We start from the raw sequence: 19,273 nt of genomic DNA, 5'->3' as shown, positions 1-19,273 counted from the left end.
ACAGAGATTTGAGGTTTCTTTCTCTCAAAACTTGCCAAAATTGTACAGATTCATAAAATCATGTGACTGTGTTCTCTTTGTAGTGTGAGATGTTTAACTGCTTTATATCGCAGATAAGATTTGATCAAGTACGGCGACCGATGGATGGGGAGCATACTTACCTGGCGCAGGGGTCGCATTGATCAAGAAGGATGCACCCCCAGGGCGAGGCTTGCCATTGCACTCCGGCTTGCTGAACCTTGCGATTCCCCCAAACGTGGGGAACTCGGGCGTACAATTTATGGTAGCGGAGATCTGCGTTCGCGCTATCTCCTACAATTCAACTAATGCAAAGAAAGAAAACAAAAGCCACCCGAAATAATTTCATGCCGGAATGTTGGCCAATTGTACAAGCGAAATGTGTTTCCAAATAATATTTGCTAATTTAGAAAAAAACAAATCCGACTTCTTAGTGGCTTGCTCACTTTGCTTGGTCGCAGGTTTCCGATAAAAGCAGATTTAAAACAGTTTTCTTAATGACACATAATCTGTAAAAATAACTTTTAAGGTAATCTTTCTAAACGATGCATATTTCAACTTGGCATACTTCTAAGAATATTGGTTCGCTGTTGCTTAGTTTTCCGTCTGACCATTGGTTACTTGTCAAAAGTTGCATTATGATTCTCATCTAAAAAAAAAACAAACGACTCGTTTAAAGCGTCAGCTTTTACCAACCACTACTTTCGTCACCGATCTTTAAAAAAGGGGTAAAAATAATCAGGGTGCATGATCATTTCCAATGGGTGGCGTCCAGGCTAATAACTACTCATTTAATGTCTGAACTAGTTTCAACTTTGTGGCATATTTTCTTTTTTTTTCGCTTGATATGAAAATAAACAATCATTTTAACTTTATAGAGATATTAAGCCTCACATTTCATTCTAAAATGAGACGAAAGCTTTCGGGTCTACTACCAACTAGAGCCCATGGAACGAGATATTAAAGAGAGCAAAGTATAATTTTGCCCAAGTAAGACGACGACCAATAAAAGAAAGGTTGACCCGATAACAGGATGCGAGTAAGCTGACGCTTTTGTCATTATAATCTGCAACGTCAGTAAAGTTATTGTGAAGTTCATGAATATTCACATCCTTACTTCTTCACATCTTACGTGCAATTTTGTACTTGTTATTACGTTTAAATTATAGAATTACATGGATACGTCATTAATGTTGCTCCAGAGAGCGGCACAGAGATTTGAGGTTTCTTTCTCTCAAAAATTGCCAAAATTGTACAAATTCATAAAATCATGTGACTGTTTTCTCTTTGTAGTGTGAGATGTTTAACTGCTTTATATCACAGATAAGATTTGATCAAGTACGGCGACCGATGGATGAGGAGCATACTTACCTGGCGCAGGGGTCGCATTGATCAAGAAGGATGCACCCCCAGGGCGAGGCTTGCCATTGCACTCCGGCTTGCTGAACCTTGCGATTCCCCCAAACGTGGGGAACTCGGGCGTACAATTTATGGTAGCGGAGATCTGCGTTCGCGCTATCTCCTACAATTCAACTAATGCAAAGAAAGAAAACAAAAGCCACCCGAAATAATTTCATCCGGGAATGTATGGAGTAATCCCTTCAAAAACTATTGCTCAATTGGACCTTATCATGCTTTTTATGACATATGGTTAAATTTTCAACCCAACTTGTGTCTTTAGGGGGTTAGGATTTTTATTCCTTTCTAGTAAAAAACTCAGACTAAAATGAGTGTCACATTCCTGTAAATTTTGGCCAATTGTACAAGCGAAATGTGTTTCCAAATAATATTTGCTAATTTAGAAAAAAACAAATCCGACTTCTTAGTGGCTTGCTCACTTTACTTGGTCACAGGTTTCCGATAAAAGCAGATTTAAAACAGTTTTCTTAATGACACATAATCTGTAAAAACAACTTTTAAGGTAATCTTTCTAAACGATGCATATTTCAACTTGGCATACTTCTAAAAATAATGGTTTGCTGTTGCTTAGTTTTCAGTCTGACCATTGGTTACTTTTCAAAAGTTGCATTATGATTCTCAACTAAAAAAACAAACGACTCGTTTAAAGCGTCAGCGTTTACCAACCACTAATTTCGTCACCGATCTTTAAAAAAGGGGTAAAAATAATAAGGGTGCATGATCATTTCCAATGGGTGGCGTCCAGGCTAATAACTACTCATTTAATGTCTGAATTAGTTTCAACTTTGTGGCATATTTTCTTTTTTTTCGCTTGATATGAAAATAAACAATCATTTTAACTTGATAGAGATATTAAGCCTCCCATTTCATTCTAAAATGAGACGAAAGCTTTCGGGTCTACTACCAACTAGAGCTCATGGAACGAGATATTAAAGAGAGCAAAGTATAATTTTGCCCAAGTAAGACGACGACCGATAAAAGAAAGGTTGACCCGATAACAGGATGCGAGTAAGCTGACGCTTTTGTCATTATAATCTGCAACGTCAGTAAAGTTATTGTGAAGTTCATGAATATTCACCTCCTTACTTCTTCACATCTAACGTGCAATTTTGTACTTGTTATTACGTTTAAATTATAGAATTACATGGATACCAGAGAGCGGCACAGAGATTTGAGGTTTCTTTCTCTCAAAAATTGCCAAAATTGTACAAATTCATAAAATCATGTGACTGTTTTCTCTTTGTAGTGTGAGATGTTTAACTGCTTTATATCGCAGATAAGATTTTATCAAGTACGGCGACCGATGGATGGGGAGCATACTTACCTGGCGCAGGGGTCGCATTGATCAAGAAGGATGCACCCCCAGGGCGAGGCTTGCCATTGCACTCCGGCTTGCTGAACCTTGCGATTCCCCCAAACGTGGGGAACTCGGGCGTACAATTATGGTAGCTTAGATCTGCGTTCGCGCTATCTCCTACAATTCAACTAATGCAAAGAAAGGAAACAAAAGCCACCCGAAATAATTTCATGCCGGAATGTTGTCCAATTGTACAAGCGAAATGTGTTTCCAAATAATATTTGCTAATTTAGAAAAAAAAACAAATCCGGCTCCTTAGTGGCTTGCTCACTTTGCTTGGTCGCAGGTTTCCGATAAAAGCAGACTTAAAACAGTTTTCTTGTTGACAAATAATCTGTATAAATATCTTTTATGGTAATCTTTCTGAACGATGCATATTTCAACTTGGCATACTTCAAAACCTATTGGTTTACTGTTGTTTAGTTTTCCGTATGAGCATTGGTTACTTGTCAAAAGTTGCATTATGATTCTCAACTAAAAAAACAAACGACTCGTTTAAAGCGTCAGCTTTTACCCATCACTACTTTCGTCACCGAACTTTTAAAAAAGGGAAAAAAAATAATCATGGTGCACGGTCATTTCCAATGGGTGGCGTCCAGGCTAATGACTACTCATTCAATGTCTGAACTAGTTTCAACTTTGTGGCATATTTTCTTTTTTTTTCGCTTGATACGAAATTAAAAAATCATTTTAACTTAATAGAGATATTGAGCCTCACACATTTCATTTTGAAATGGGACGAAAGATTTAGGGTCTACTACCAACTAGAGCCCATGGAACAAGATATAGTTAAGAGAGCAACGTATAATTTGGCTTTAGTATGATGACGACCAATAAAAGAATGGTTGACCCTATAACAGGATGCGAGTAAGCGTCAATTGTTGTGACACTTTTGTCATTATAATCTACGACGTCACTAAAGTAATTATGAAGTTCATGAATATTCAGATCCTTACTTTTATTCTTAACATGTTGCGTGCAATTTGATGGTGATTAAACTTAAATCATTAAATTACATCGATGCGTCAAATATTTTTTTAAGGGCTAGCACACTTTTAAAAGAAATATAAAGGGGGAAAAACTGAAGGACATTTGGGTTACATATTTCGATTTTAGCATACCAATCTGATTTTCCGGGGTGCTGCCTATGCTGCGTCAGGGCCGTCACCAGCTTTTTTCTAGGGGGGTGCTTTTTATGAAAAAAACCCACAAAAACACAAAAAACAATGTATTAACTCAATTTCATGCAGTTATATAGCCCGCCGGCCAGAATGGATATAGAAAGTACATACTGGTCAACATGCCTATTGTTCCTCAATGCAGTTTCGGTGTCTGTGTGTCTTTTTTTTTTTTTTTTTTTTTTTTGGTTCTGAAGGGGGGTGCGTTCGCACCCTCCGCACCCCCCTGGCGACGGCCCTGTGTGTACCCTAGAAAAATATTCGGGTTACTTCAGCAACCCCAGTAATCCCGCTTCCCAGGGCCACGGCATTGATTAAAGACAGCTTTGGGACTTTTCTGGTGCATGCTATTTTTCGATTAAATTTCTTAATAACAATGCCGATATTCTGTTTTGATAAACTCAGGGGCCCGTTGCAGAAAGAGTTGCGTTTAAACGCAAGTCAAAAAATCATTCGCAAGTCTAAAACGCGCGCTGTTGATTCGTTGAAGATCAAGTTACGCATGATTTTTAGAGTTGCGATTGATTGTAACTCTTCTGTAACGGGTCCCTGAATTGTACGTCTTCTTATTTAGTAATTTATGATGCACACATAAGAAAGCTGTCCACGCTCAGATTATGTCGATACATTTCCTCAAGATCTATGACGTCAGCTTTCGGCGCCATCTCCCAAACTGTTTTCCACTGTACTCCAAATATTGGCGGGAAGCGTCATTGTTCCAAATGTTATTTAAAATATCAGACAAGGTCATCATCACATTCCGAGATAATTGTGGGTCAGATGAGTGAATGGCTCTTTCCATATTGATGTAGCTCCGATTGGAAGGTGAATTTAAAGTTTAGTAGTAATTTTTACAAGGAAAGGAAAATGTAACGGTTCCTTCACATCGGAATTTGATCTAATTATTTTATTTCATTATACATACATAATAACGTGATTGTCAGTGTTATTAGAATATGAAGAATGAAAAGTTTTTCATTCAGAGTACTGTACAAAGAAAAAACAGTTAGGATAGTAAATTCGGCCTTTCCCCTTTTACAGAACGTTGAATACTAAACTATCATTTTGCATTAAAACGGCAACTTAACCATTGAAAAAATTTCGTGATGCAAATACAAAAACTCGTTTTATTTTCTGCCATTTTAACAGCAAAACACTTTTTTAATTCATGGGAGCTGATACATCTTAACCCATAGTTTTTCACACTTCTTAAGACAACGGGTGTCAACGCCTTTCCCACGTTTCTTTAATATTCATATTACAAATTCTTGCAAAACTATCAAAAATATCAATTCTGAATAGTTCACTTGACTCCGACACAGCGCGAAACATGACCTTTGGATTCGATTTGATGTCACAGAAAGGACAACTTACCGAAATGTTCAAATATCGAGCTTTAATTGCTTTTTACGACAGGTGTCGCTTCCAACAGAATAGAGAAAATGTTTCAGTTTCAGTTTCAGTTTCAGTTTGGTTTATTTCATTTCAACTCAAATCAATTTTAACAGCAAAAGAAATCATTACAAAGATATAAATGAATATGCAAGTATATACAGTATGACAATGTAGCATATATAAGTAAATATATACAATAGACACGAAACAATATAATCATAATAATAATGATATTTACGATGAACTAGATAATCTGCAGACTATTCATGTTAAAGAGTTTTGCATATGATTTATTTTATTCATCTTTACTATTTAAATAAATGTTGAGGAAATGGAGGGATCCACTAAAAAGCAGGGCTTGTTGAGTGTGGATTCCTCAAAGAATAAGTTAAAAGACACGTTTGTAGGTATAAGTATAAATGCAAGAACGAGAAAAAAAAATCGTAAGAAAGCTATTGTGATGGATGGAGTACGGAAATGATGGATGAAAGTGAAAAGATAGATAACCGAGAAGAAAGACTGGTGCACCTGTGTGGATGAAAGAGAATGAAGGGGGGGGGGGAAATGAGGGTGATGGGAGATGAAAGGGAAGGACATAGAGGAAAGAAGAGAGAGAGAAAGAGAGAAGTTGGGTCCTGAGCGCTCAATTTGGACTTACTCTATAAGATTCGAGAATGTGCTTTTTTAGCTTGATTTTAAAACAGTTCAGACTAACGGAGTTAATGATGTCGTGAGTGAGTGTATTCCAGTATTTAGGACCGTAAAAGGAAATTGTTTTTTGTGCGAGTTGAGTGCGGGTACGGGGAAGGTGAAAACGGAGTGATTGTCTTGTTGGGTAATTGTGAATGGCGTTATTTTTTGTAAACATGTTAATTAATATGTTTGGGAGTTCGTTTGAATTCAATTTGTACATAAATTGCCCTGTTTGAAAAAGAAATAGATCTGGAAGTTTTAAAATATTGGACTTGTAAAATAAATTGTTAGTATGAGAACGATGAGGAGCATTATGTATAATTCTTATAATGTTCTTTTGTAAGATGAGAATTTTGTCTGTAAGATATTTGTTGGCGTTACCCCATGTCATTATTCCATAATTCAGATAGGGAAGTATTAGGGAGGAATATAGTGTAAAAAGTGTTGATTTTGGAAAAAAGTGTCTTATTTTATTCATTATACCAATGTTCCTTGATATAGTTTTGGATATATTTTGAATATGAATGTTCCATTTCAATTTATCGTCTATCATGAGGCCTAAAAATTTAGTAGAAGAGACCCTATTTAGAGCAGTATCGTCCAAAAGGATGTCTCCAAGTAGATTTTGCAAAGTGTTACTAAATAACATAAAGTTTGTCTTCAGGATGTTAAGGGATAATTTGTTTGCTTTAACCCATTCAACTACATGTCTCAGTTCACGATTTATAGTAGACAATAGTGTATTTTGGTTCGCATGGGAATAAAATAAGGTCGAATCGTCTGCAAATAAAATGAAAGATAGAACATCTGAGGATTTATAAAAGTCATTTATGTATATTATAAATAACAAGGGACCTAGTATACTACCCTGTGGAACTCCACAATTTATTGGTCGCAATGCAGAACTGTGATTATCTATTTGTACAAATTGTTTTCTATTCGATAAATAATTCCTGAACCATTCCAAGGCTTTCCCTCTAACACCATAGTGTGACAACTTTACTAATAGGATATCATGGTTAATTGTATCGAAAGCCTTGGAAAAGTCCAGGAATATTGCAATTGTATGTAAATGTTGATCAACGGCATGTGATAATGTATCGATGCATTTCAATACCGCTTGAGTTGTATTGTGATTTGCTCGAAAGCCAAACTGTGATTCGCAAAAAATATTATGTTTGTTGAAGAAGTCTGTTACTCTAATAAATACGATCCTTTCCAAAACTTTGGATAAGGATGGTAACAGTGATATTGGTCTGTAGTTTTTTGTTTCAGATGTGTCTCCTTTTTTGAATATCGGGATTACTTTCGCAATTTTAATGTTATTTGGTACAATGCCACTAGTGAGTGATAGGTTAAAAATGTGGGCCAGCGGAGTCGCTATTGTTAAGATTATGGATTTGAGGAGACAGTTATCAATTTCGTCGTGTCCTGAGCTTTTCTTTCCTTCTAACCTATTCACTATACCGATAATTTCCTCACGGTCAGTAGGGACAAAAAACAAAGAAGATTGGTTATTATTCCCCAGATAATTATCAAATTTACTGCCAGTTGTCGGAATATTTTCAGCAAGTTTTTCTCCAATTTGAGAGAAGTACGAGTTAAAAATCTCAGCTATCGCTTGAGGTTCTTCAATAAGATCGTTAGTCTCTGATTTAATTTTGATAATATTTTGCGTTTTACTGTTTCTGTTTAATGTTCTGTTAATTATTTTCCACGTGTTTCTCATGTTATTTTTATTAAGCTCAAATTGCATTGCATAATAATGTTTTTTCGCTTGTCGTAGTAAATTGGTCAAAATATTTTTATATCGAGTGTATTTTTCACGAGTCTTATTATTTGGATTAGTTTTGTATTTATAAAACAGATTATTTTTCCGGTTTATCGATCTTAAGATAGATTTAGTCACCCATGGAGATCTAGGGTATTTTTTATAGTTATTCACTCGTTCTCTAAATGGTATACAAATATCAAATTTATCCTTTAAAATATCAATAAAATTATTGTAAGCCTCATTCACGTCTTCAGAATCATAAATTTGTTGCCAGTTAACTGTACTTAAATTTTCATTCAGGCGCTCTAAATTTCTGGCATTTAAACATCGAGTTTTTATTTTAGAATTACGACTTTCATCTCGTGTGTTTAAAAGAGTAGTTCTACAGAAAATAGGGTAATGGTCAGATATATCAGAAATAACGATTCCTGATTCTAAAGGCATATCTTGCATATTAGTAAAAATGTTATCAATTAATGTGGAAGATCGATCTGTTACTCTCGTAGGTTTAGTTATGGTAGGTAAAAAAGAAGCCGAAAGAATCATTTCAAGAAAATCGTGAGGAAATCCTTGAGAATTGGACTGCAACAAATTGGCATTGAAGTCACCCATTAAGAAACAGTGTTTATTTTGAATAATTGGACTTTGTAAAATGTTTTGGATATCTCTTAAGAAATCATCATGGGGACATTGAGGAGGACGATAAATCACCCCTATTATTACATTCCTACTGTGTTTATTTTTAACCTCTATAAAAAGTGATTCAAGACTGTCATTCATGTGGGTAAGATTTTTTAAACAAGAGTAATCTAGTCGGTTCGGTATATACATACCAACACCGCCTCCTGGTCTATTATGTCTGTTGTTTGTGAGTAAATAATAATCATCAATATTCAAAAGAGAGTTACTAGAGTGTTGGAGCCACGTTTCAGTCAGACCAATAATAGGGCTATTATGTGAATTAAAATGTTCTAGAAGTAGATCAAGCTGATCAAAATTCTTGTTCAGGCTCCTTATATTTAAATGTAAAAGAAACGTGTTTTCATTTACATTGTTCAAACTATTTGATTTGTATTCATTTACCGTATAGTATTTAGATGAAGCAAACTGTTGTACTGGGTCATTGTCATCAAAGTTAAGGGACAACTCTTCTGAGTTTGTGTTTAAATCATAAGAGATGCTGTTGTCGTATTCGGGATTATGTATAGCTCTAGTGATTTTCCTATCTGCATGAAGCTGGAGCAAAAACTCGTCGTCGTCAATAGAATTGAAAGGAAATTCTGTTGCTAACGCAGGAGAGACTGAGGAACGAATCCCAATACTACATAAATATTTTTAGTTATAAATACTTTCAAATTCAAATTGAGCAAGCCAGATAATGATCCCAACATTTGGAAATAGGGACTAGATAGTGCAATGCATGTGTGTAGTGAGATATAACTAAGTGATGAGAAGGAGACAATGATATGGGAAAAAGAAATAAAAGAAAACATGACATGAAATGAAAACATAAAATTTAAGTAGAGCATGTTTGAGATAAGCGAAATTGTGAAACGGCGGTGGTTAACCCCTGTTTGTATAGACTAAGCTATTTTAGAAATTCCCTTTGGTATTATTCTGCATAATTAGTAGGAACCTGCTTGAACAAAATTGTAAACAAAGAGCCAGAAATAGAAATTAGATGAGTATGATGTCACGAGAAATGCTATTCAAAAAAAAATGTAATGGCCTACTCAGTATCTATGCAAGCAAATAAAATTAAGTTTGGGGAAGCGTGATTAGAGTCATAATGACATACATATTTATTTGTGTTTGGAAGGGGGGTGGGTATTTACAGGAGTCTCTGTAATTAACTGTTCAAAAAAAAAATTCAGATGATCGTACATATTTGATTCTAATTAGACATTTGGTCACTCAATGAGACGGAATATATTAATAATAATTAAAGCTGTAAAAACAGAGCAAAGAATTTATTTTAGATTCCTGAATACGTCACGCATTGTGTTCACAAGCATGACAAGTGAATTCGTGAATAGATTTAAGCATGAGTAAAACATGATAATGCTGACAAGCAAATGCAATATTTTCTATGGCATCTATGACATGTACAATGCATTTAAAATGCTGATTGGATTTATGTTATCTTAGTCCAAAAAGGCATCAAATTATAATATTAAAGTACATCCAGGACTACAATGAGAACGCCACAAATCATACGATATATTTCAATTGAACTTGATTGTGGACAATCCAAGATATTTCTCAATTACATATTGGCTGTGGAAAATTTACAGAAAATCTCGAAAAGATCTTGGTTGTGAACCATCTATATAATGCATCTAAATAAACTCCAGGTTGTGAACCAAGTATTTTAGATCTTAGTTGTGATCAAACTACAATAAAGATCTTGGTTGTGAACCATCTTTATAGTGCATCTAAATAAAATCCAGGTTGTGAACCAAGTATTTTAGATCTTAGTTGTGATTAAACTACAATAAAGATCTTGGCTGTGAACAATCAATAAGGATAATTCATCACATCAAGATCTAGTAGTGATCAAACTACAATATAGATCTTAATTGTAAAAAATCCACATTTAAGAGCCTGATTTGGATCAATCTTCAGTAGAGATCTAGACTGTGTTCAATCTGTAATAAGATGCTGGCTGTGAATTATTTAATGCCATTAGACATGTTAGATATTGGCTTTAATCAATCTACAATTAAAGTCTGGTTGTTGTCAATCTACCAAACACATCTCGGTTGTAAAAGTAAAAAATCTTAAAATGAAAATACATTTCAAAGATCCTGGTTGTGATTAAACTGCAATATAGATATTGGTAGTGATCAATTAACAATATATTCAAATAAGATCTTGATGGTGAATAACCAGAAATGCATCTCATTAAAAACTTATTATTATTAATCTAAGATAAATCTCATTTAGATCTTGATTGTCTATAAGCTGAAATATATTTCATTAAAATTTTGTCTATAATGATAATGCATCACATCAAGATCTTAGTTGTGATCAATCTACAATATAGATCTATATTGTAATAATCCACATTGAGCCTGGCTATATGATCAATGTTCAGTAGAGATCTTGACTGTATTCAATCTATAATAAGATCCTGGCTGTGAATTATATAATGCCATTAGACATGTTGGATATTTGGCTTTTATCAATCGGAAATAAGATCCTGGTTGTGATTAAACTGCATTATAGATATTCGTAGTGATCGGTTAACAATATTTTCAAATAAGATCTTGATGGTGAATAACCAGAAATGCATCTCATTAAAAACTTATTATTAATAATCTAAGATAAATCTCATTTAGATCTTGATTGTCTATAAGCTGAAATATATTTCATTAAAATTTTGTCTATAATGATAATGCATCACATCAAGATCTTAGTTGTGATCAATCTACAATATAGATCTACAATATAGATCTATATTGTAATAATCCACATTGAGCCTGGCTATATGATCAATCTTCAGTAGAGATCTTGACTGTATTCAATCTATAATAAGATCCTGGCTGTGAATTATATAATGCCATTAGACATGTTAGATATTTGGCTTTTATCAATCGAAAATAAGATCCTGGTTGTGATTAAACTGCATTATAGATATTCGTAGTGATCGGTTAACAATATTTTCAAATAAGATCTTGATGGTGAATAACCAGAAATGCATCTCATTAAAAACTTATTATTAATAATCTAAGATAAATCTCATTTAGATCTTGATTGTCTATAAGCTGAAATATATTTCATTAAAATTTTGTCTATAATGATAATGCATCACATCAAGATCTTAGTTGTGATCAATCTACAATATAGATCTATATTGTAATAATCCACATTGAGCCTGGCTATATGATCAATCTTCAGTAGAGATCTTGACTGTATTCAATCTATAATAAGATCCTGGCTGTGAATTATATAATGCCATTAGACATGTTAGATATTTGGCTTTTATCAATCGAAAAAAAGACCCTGGTTGTGATTAAACTGCATTATAGATATTCGTAGTGATCGGTTAACAATATTTTCAAATAAGATCTTGATGGTGAATAACCAGAAATGCATCTCATTAAAAACTAATTATGATAATCTGAAATATATCTCATTAAGATCTTGATAGTGAATAATCTGAAATTGTTTATGTTTTATTAAGATTTTGATTGTAAGCAAATTACTAACATATCACTAAGATTTTAAGTGTGATCAGCCTTCAATAAGTTTAATACTGCTCTACAACATCTTGGTTGCGAATTGTAAGCTCAATATCTTGGCTGTTTTCAATCGACAATATAGATTTTGATTTCCATCAATCTACAATACATCTCAATAATTGGGTGTGATCAATCTACAATACATGTAAATAATTGGGTATGATCAATACAGATGTAGGCTATATTTCAATAACATTTTGCTTGTGGATATAGATTGCAGCATGCTTTGGTGCAGTAAGAGGATAATTTACAAAGCATATCAAAGAGATCATGGTTGTGATCAACTGCAATGTGTCATACTCATTAGGTGTGATCACTTTATTAAGTATCTTGTCAGGATCTTTGATGTGATTTATTAATAACACACGTCAATAAAAGCTTGGAGATTTTAGTGAACAGATCCTGATACATTTTATAAGGTATACTTTTGATCAACTCCGCATACATCATCATTTCGATCATAAACTGTGATCAAATTTATTAGTTATTGTTTTCATAGCACTTGAATAAGATTGTCGATCACGGGTGTTCAAGATTTTGTAAAACCTAGGTGTTTCGAAAATATATTTGACAGCTTACGATGATCAGTACAATAACCTCTCGAATGTAAATGACCAAAGAAAAACATCTGACGTTTCAATAAAGTAATAACGCACTCCAAATTGTTTGCAATTGATCAATTTCTTAGAAATTTCAATAAATGCCTGTATGTGTACAGGTCATATTAAATTTATAGAACTATTACATAGAACATTAGGCGATTGCCTACCAAGCATTATTTCACCATAAGGTATTTTTGGGGGGCAGGTGACAGACGTTTCAATCCATTAGAGGATAAATACTACTACTCATCCATAAAGATGAATGTTTTATTGATTTTTATAGAGATCTTCTCCATCTTTCCTGTTGTCTATAAATGTTCAAGGTTCACGGCGCCATCACATGAACGAGGGGGCCAAGACACAAGTATACTTATCAGACAATGATTAAAAATAATTTAGTTTTAAAAAAGTGTTTGCATCAAGTTGTTTTAATAATAGCTCTGAAACTTTGCATGGTAATCATACGAGATAGTTCCTTTTATTCCTACACATCTAGTATTATTATTTGGGCGGTATGGGGTACATCATTTTTTTATTTGCAGCAAAGTAATACCTCAAGAATACTGCTAATTCCTTGATGCAACCATTGACCATGCATCCTACCTGTTTTAGGTTATTTGGGGCTGTCTATGACAACGATATTATTGGTTCTAGTTGAAGTAAATTTAACAATATACCTATTACAAACTTTCAGAGAAATTAATGATGTCACTGATGGAGTAGGGGGCATTAGTAAACATTGAAATTGATCGAAATTTATAGATCAGTTTTCATCGTACATTCCTGTTTAACATTAATCTATGGGAAATGTGTAATTCTATATTCATGTTCAATGTGTAATGCTTAAGTCACACCGCCAGAACTTTGATGGAGCGGTCTTTGAACGGTAAGGAGAGGGGGTCGAATTTCGACAACGCTCGTCATCGCGCGTAAAATGGAAAAAAAAATCGAAAACGAGGGCGTTGCCTTAGCGGTGCACCGCTGAAACCGGCGTTGCTTCAGCGTTGGATTAACGGTAGCGAGCGTTGGTTTAGCGGTGACACCTCCATACCAACGTCAAACCAAAGTTCATCATCGCACTGGATCGCTGCTTCAACGTCCGACACTGTTCCAGCAATCCCGTATACGACAATTGTAAACCACATACAACCTCTCTACCAAAGTTTATGCAACGTTTAATCATCGCAGCGGTGGTCCAGCTTTCAAGATTTCTGCGTTGGCTTAGCGGACCCAAGCGACCATGAACTTGCGTCTAGTGGTGCCAAGCTTTGACCGGGCGTTGTTGGAGCGGGGGGTGAACTTTGCCGGAGCGGAAAATTGCCCGCTCCTCACCGCTCGGAATGTTTTCTGCAGCTCAATACAAAACTTTCGGAGCAGTAGGAGGGACCATCAGCGGCGGTCGAGCGTATACGGCTTTGCCTTAATGGTGGCTAACTTCTATTAAACGGTGGTGAACGGTGACGAGCCATAGGCGGATCCAGGGGGGAGGGGGCGAGGGGCCCGCCCCCGCCCCCCCCCCTATTTGCGGAGCAAAAAAATAAACGAAAAAAAAAGGGGAAGGAGGGAAAAGATAGGAGAAAAAAGAGAGGAGGAAGACGAGTGAATAATAAGATGAGGGGAAGACTTGGAAAATAAAAAGAATCTTTCATGTCGCTGTATAATTTTTTCCTCGCGCTTCGCGCTCGCAGTGCCTATTAGGCGACTTTCATATCTTGTTTAATATGGAAATTAAATATCAAGTTTGGAAGTCAATATACAAAATATATTTCACCTCGGAAATCGAACTTTCATTATTTTGTGTGATTTACAAATTTATTTTAAAAGTGTTCTGTAAAAATGTAAGTTTGTGGTATATTAGCATTTTCTGCTCGTGCTTGCGCGCTCGCAAATTTCGATTTATCAGGTACCTATTACTTTCGTGTATTCCATAAAATTTTCTAAATGTCCCTTTTCAGGTCTGATTGTCCAAACTTATTAGCCAGCGCTGCATGCTAGCATTTTGATTGGCGAGTTATGTATGTCTCAATATTGATTATAACTACTTAAAATCCCCTTTTCATGACAGTTAATGACAAATTTTGTCTCGCGATTTGCGCTCGCATTAATGGTTAAAATAAATTAACTTGATGCATTCTATTTATGATTACAAAAGTGAAATGTCCAGTTTCATGTCACAATATCATCAGATTTCACGCCCTCATTAGGCATTAATGAATAAGATATTAATTTAATAATTAAATTATCCCTTCTGTTTCATCTCGCATTTAGAAAGAGGAATTGGAAGATAGTCATCATTTTCATTTGCATGTCCTAAGGACGTCTCGGTCCTATGTTAAAACTCACAATAATAATAATATCAGCTCTTTATGAAGTGCTATCCATTTCCACTTCACAATTTTCCCACAAAGTGCTTGAAATATAGAGCTGAAATTGAATATTTTTTCAGATCGGAATATCAATATAAGCACGTGCTTCGCGCTCGCTTTGATTTTCATGAAAAAAAAAGATGTATTTAGCAAGCCTAGATTCTGTATAGGTCTAAATAATGAAACACATGCGCGCATGTTTATTCAGATAGTCAACTTGTTCTCTATTTAAATCATTATCCAGTTTCAAATCACAATGACAAAAATTTCTGCTCGCGCTTTGTGCTTGCATTATTATTGTAGGAAGATCCCCTATTACTCATTCTTTTCATGATTTACAAAACATCAGGACCGGGCTCAATGTAATAATTTGTCAGCCTAGCGCCTTAGCATACATGTGGAGGGGCGGAGTTCCCCCTGCCCCTATAGGCATGCACTTAGAAGACCCTTTCGGGGAGGGGAGGGGACTTATCAGAAAATATTTGACAGGGAAATTATGCTTTCACAGATTGCGAAGACCCTTGTGGCTTTATTTTTTTTAATTGCCTCATATTTTAAGATAGGAAAGTGTTTTCGGAAAGGTGAAGACACTTTTTCCAAGATCCCCCCCCCCCGGCGATGTTTCCAGGTCCGCCACTGCTACGGGGTAAAAGTAACAGCTGCCGCGACTGGCCTCGAAAAGGTTTGTTGAAGTTTAACGATGAATTAGTTGAACATTTACAATCATGCTTAGAAAACTTTGAAACTAGATCATCAAACTTAGGCAATAACAGAAACAAACTTTATGTCGCATTGATTAACGCTTGCTTGAGCGGCAAACAAATCTAAGTGCCTCTGAGTCACTGAAATCTATGGAAATCATTATTCCTGGGAGATATGAAATGCATCGATTATTTATCATTCGGTTACAACATATGCGGTGGCTCGGTCATTTTAAATTCCTGAGTGTAAGAAAATGATGTCCGTTGATGGTCATCCAACTTTTACGGTGATTCGTAGAGAAAGGCATTCCAATGGCAGGCTTGGCAGCAATGACAGAAGTGATGATAAAATTACGAAATGGACAGTAAATGACACAGGGAGCATGAAAGGACTTACGTTTTATCCAGCATGAATTGTTTTATCCGACAGTTACTATGGCAACAGTGCCTTTCAGTCAATCATAATCAAGAAAAGTTGTCAGCCCTGACAACTTGTCGGACGAAAATGACTGGGGGGCTGCTGCGTACATTAAAAAACAAGTGGAATGCCTCTGGCCGTCTCACCTGCATCACGCGGTTCATATGGCAGCAGTGCTGACTTTGAAAACTACTCTAACTCGCACAAGATCTTCAATGATACATGGTTACTCTTATGTTCACTTTTCATGAATCAGATCCATAAACTTTCAAAGTTATGATGGTAATTCAACAGATACACCTAATTCGGCCAAGGTTCATTGACCTTTGACCTTGGTCATGTGACCTGAAAGTGCACAGGATGTTCAGTGATACTTGATTACTCTAACATGTCTAATGTCCAAGTTTAACGAACTAGACCAACATACTTTTAAAGTTATGAAATGAAAAATGAAAATCCATAATTTATTGTTCGAAATAGACATTAAAATGAAATACTCCGAAAATTTGCTTTGCCCAATTGATCGTGGGCCCGGCAGCCACCGTGCAGCGCCAGATCGACGAGGCTCTATACCTTTAATTGTTGAACGCCAAACAGGGTAGCAGCAACTTCCATCTTTTAACGTCTTTTGGTCTGACGCGGCCGGGGTTTGAACCCCCGACCTCCCGGTTGTGAGACGGACGCTCTACCAACTGAGCCAACACACCGGTTATGATGGTAATTCAACAAATACCCCCAATTCGGCCAAACTTGGTTCATTGACCCTAAATGACCTTTGACCTTGATCATGTGACCTGAAACTTGCACAGGATGTTCAGTGATACTTGATTACTATTATGTCCAAGTTTCATGAATCAGATCCAAAAACTTTTAAAGTTTTGATTGTAATTCAACAGATACCCCCACATCGGCCAAAGTTCATTGACCCTAAATGACCTTTGACCTTGGTCATGTGACGTGAAACTCACGCAGAATTTTCGATGATACTTTATTAACCTTATGTCCAAGTTTAATGAACTAGGTCTATATTTTCTAAGTTATGATGACATTTCAAAAACTTAACCTCAGGTTAAGATTTTGATGTTGATTCCCCCAACATGGTCTAAGTTCATTGACCCTAAATGACCTTTGACCTTGGTCATGTGACATGAAACACTAATAGGATGTTCAGTAATACTTGACTAACCTTATGACCAAGTTTCATGAACTAGGTCCATATACTTTTTAAGTTATGATGTCATTTCAAAAACTTAACCTTAGGTTAAGATTTGATGTTGACGCCGCCTCCGTCGCACAGTGGGCCGGGGCGAGACAAAAGTGCGCCAAAAGTCATTTTGGGCGATTTCAGATTTTTAATTTTTGTCATGCCCAGCTGAAAGACAATACTTTGAAGAATATTTCAGCAAAATATTTCATTCCGAAATTTGCATAAAGGTTGTTAATTTCCTCCCTCAAATCGTAAAATGTGAAATTTTGCGAAATGTCGCGTATATATATGACATCCCAGTTGAAAAACAGGCCATTTCACAGGAGGTTTTTCATGTAGGAATCTGAAATGGCTCCCACATAATCCTGATATATTCTTTTTTCGTGTGAAAGGGTTCAAAGAAGATAAAAGACACATTTTAAGAGGTTTATAGGATGATTTTTCCTCGAAATAGGCTGAAAAATCCATGTTTTTTGCATTTACAATAGAATAGTTTAGATTTCCGTGGATTTCCGTCAACATCATTTTACCCGATGTCTAAGTCGATACCAAATTTAGCTGCCCGTATTTGCCCGTTTTTATAGCCGATTTAACTTGACACAACACACCAAAAACCTGTTAAAAAACGGTCATTTTTATACCGCGCAGTCATCTTTAGCGCATGCACTGCCGTTCGCTTTTGCGCGGCGAGGACGATTCCCTTTCCATTCCATGAAAGTGACATGAATTCCGGGCTTAATTTAAACAAAATAAATGTTGCTAAAGCAAATAAGGGCTATACCCACAACTCTTCCAGGGAAAAACTTACTTGTAGAATAATTTCATCCCAAAACCCTCGTGATACATTCGTGGTGTTATATACTCTACGTTTTACACAAGTCGACACAGCTTGATAAAGCACGGTTAATATTTTTCAGATTTTAAAGTTTTTTTTTGTTTATAAATGTAATTAATAATCATTTTGATGCAATAAAAATTATTTTCGGCATCTCTTAAAACACTTTTTAGGCATAAACTAACATTCACTCTGGCCAACTTTAAAGTCGCACATAACACAAAGTTATATACTACACTATGTAATTTGTGTTTTCACAGATATTTCAAGTAGCCAATCAAAATTTGGTATCAAGGTGACGTCATATCGGCTTTAAATTATGTTCAGTCGATTCTACGCCCAAAATTACCCATAATCAACATGTTAAAGTAAAAATCTAACACGGAATATAATTTTCGCGCACTTTCAACCCATTCTGGCCCACTGTGCTTTGCCGTCGGAAAAGCGGCGCCTATAGTCTCACTCTGCTACGCAGGTGAGACAGAAACTGAGTAAAATTTTACCCAACCAGCATGCATGTTCAAATTTTACCCAATATTGGGTAAACCTTTTTTTAAGAGTGTGTACTCGTTTTCTTCATGAAAACCTTTTGCATGCATTCTTCAGATTTCGGCTAAATTTAGTTTGGTAATAGTTCAAATGGAACTCTGCACATGGCAGATTGGCAAAATAATTCACGACCGTTTATTGCAGATTATGGACGGGTTGGATTTACTAAGCATTACAAAGCGTAAGGTAAAAAATGTGCATTCCAGTTTGTCTACTGGGTGGAATTGGACATAATGAGGCTAGGATATGATGTGTTAGAATATGATAGAACTGGATATAAAAGTTAATGTTTAAACAAGTGTGAAATAAAAATTGCTATTTTTTTACTAAAATGAAAAAAAAAATCAAAACATTATTTTTCTGCTACACTACCTCTAAACCTCCTTGGTCAATCCAAAAGTTGGCCTAATGACAAGGCCCTTGTCAAATGGCTATCCCTAATTATCATTTTCAATTGAGGACTAAAATGAATATTTTCAAGATTCATTTTCCGCGTCTGGTTTCCAAATCTCCATTA

General features: G+C 35.6%; 3 non-coding genes across 3 annotated transcripts; all 3 read left to right on the top strand.

The window, feature by feature from the left end:
* Nucleotides 1–153: 153 nt before the first annotated feature.
* Nucleotides 154–315, top strand: LOC121409778. Its single transcript, XR_005969212.1, has one exon. It is a non-coding gene; the product is annotated as a U1 spliceosomal RNA (small nuclear RNA).
* Nucleotides 316–1,381: 1,066 nt separating this feature from the next.
* LOC121409777 lies at nucleotides 1,382–1,543 on the top strand. The gene has a single exon (XR_005969211.1). It is a non-coding gene; the product is annotated as a U1 spliceosomal RNA (small nuclear RNA).
* Nucleotides 1,544–2,753: 1,210 nt separating this feature from the next.
* LOC121409801 lies at nucleotides 2,754–2,913 on the top strand. Its single transcript, XR_005969235.1, has one exon. It is a non-coding gene; the product is annotated as a U1 spliceosomal RNA (small nuclear RNA).
* The last annotated feature ends 16,360 nt before the right edge of the window (nucleotides 2,914–19,273 follow it).

This window comes from Lytechinus variegatus, chromosome 2 (assembly GCF_018143015.1).
Source record: "Lytechinus variegatus isolate NC3 chromosome 2, Lvar_3.0, whole genome shotgun sequence".
NCBI lineage: Eukaryota > Metazoa > Echinodermata > Echinoidea > Temnopleuroida > Toxopneustidae > Lytechinus > Lytechinus variegatus.
The sequence above is the reverse complement of the archived record's forward strand: the minus strand, read 5'-3'. Positions and strand labels throughout refer to the sequence as shown.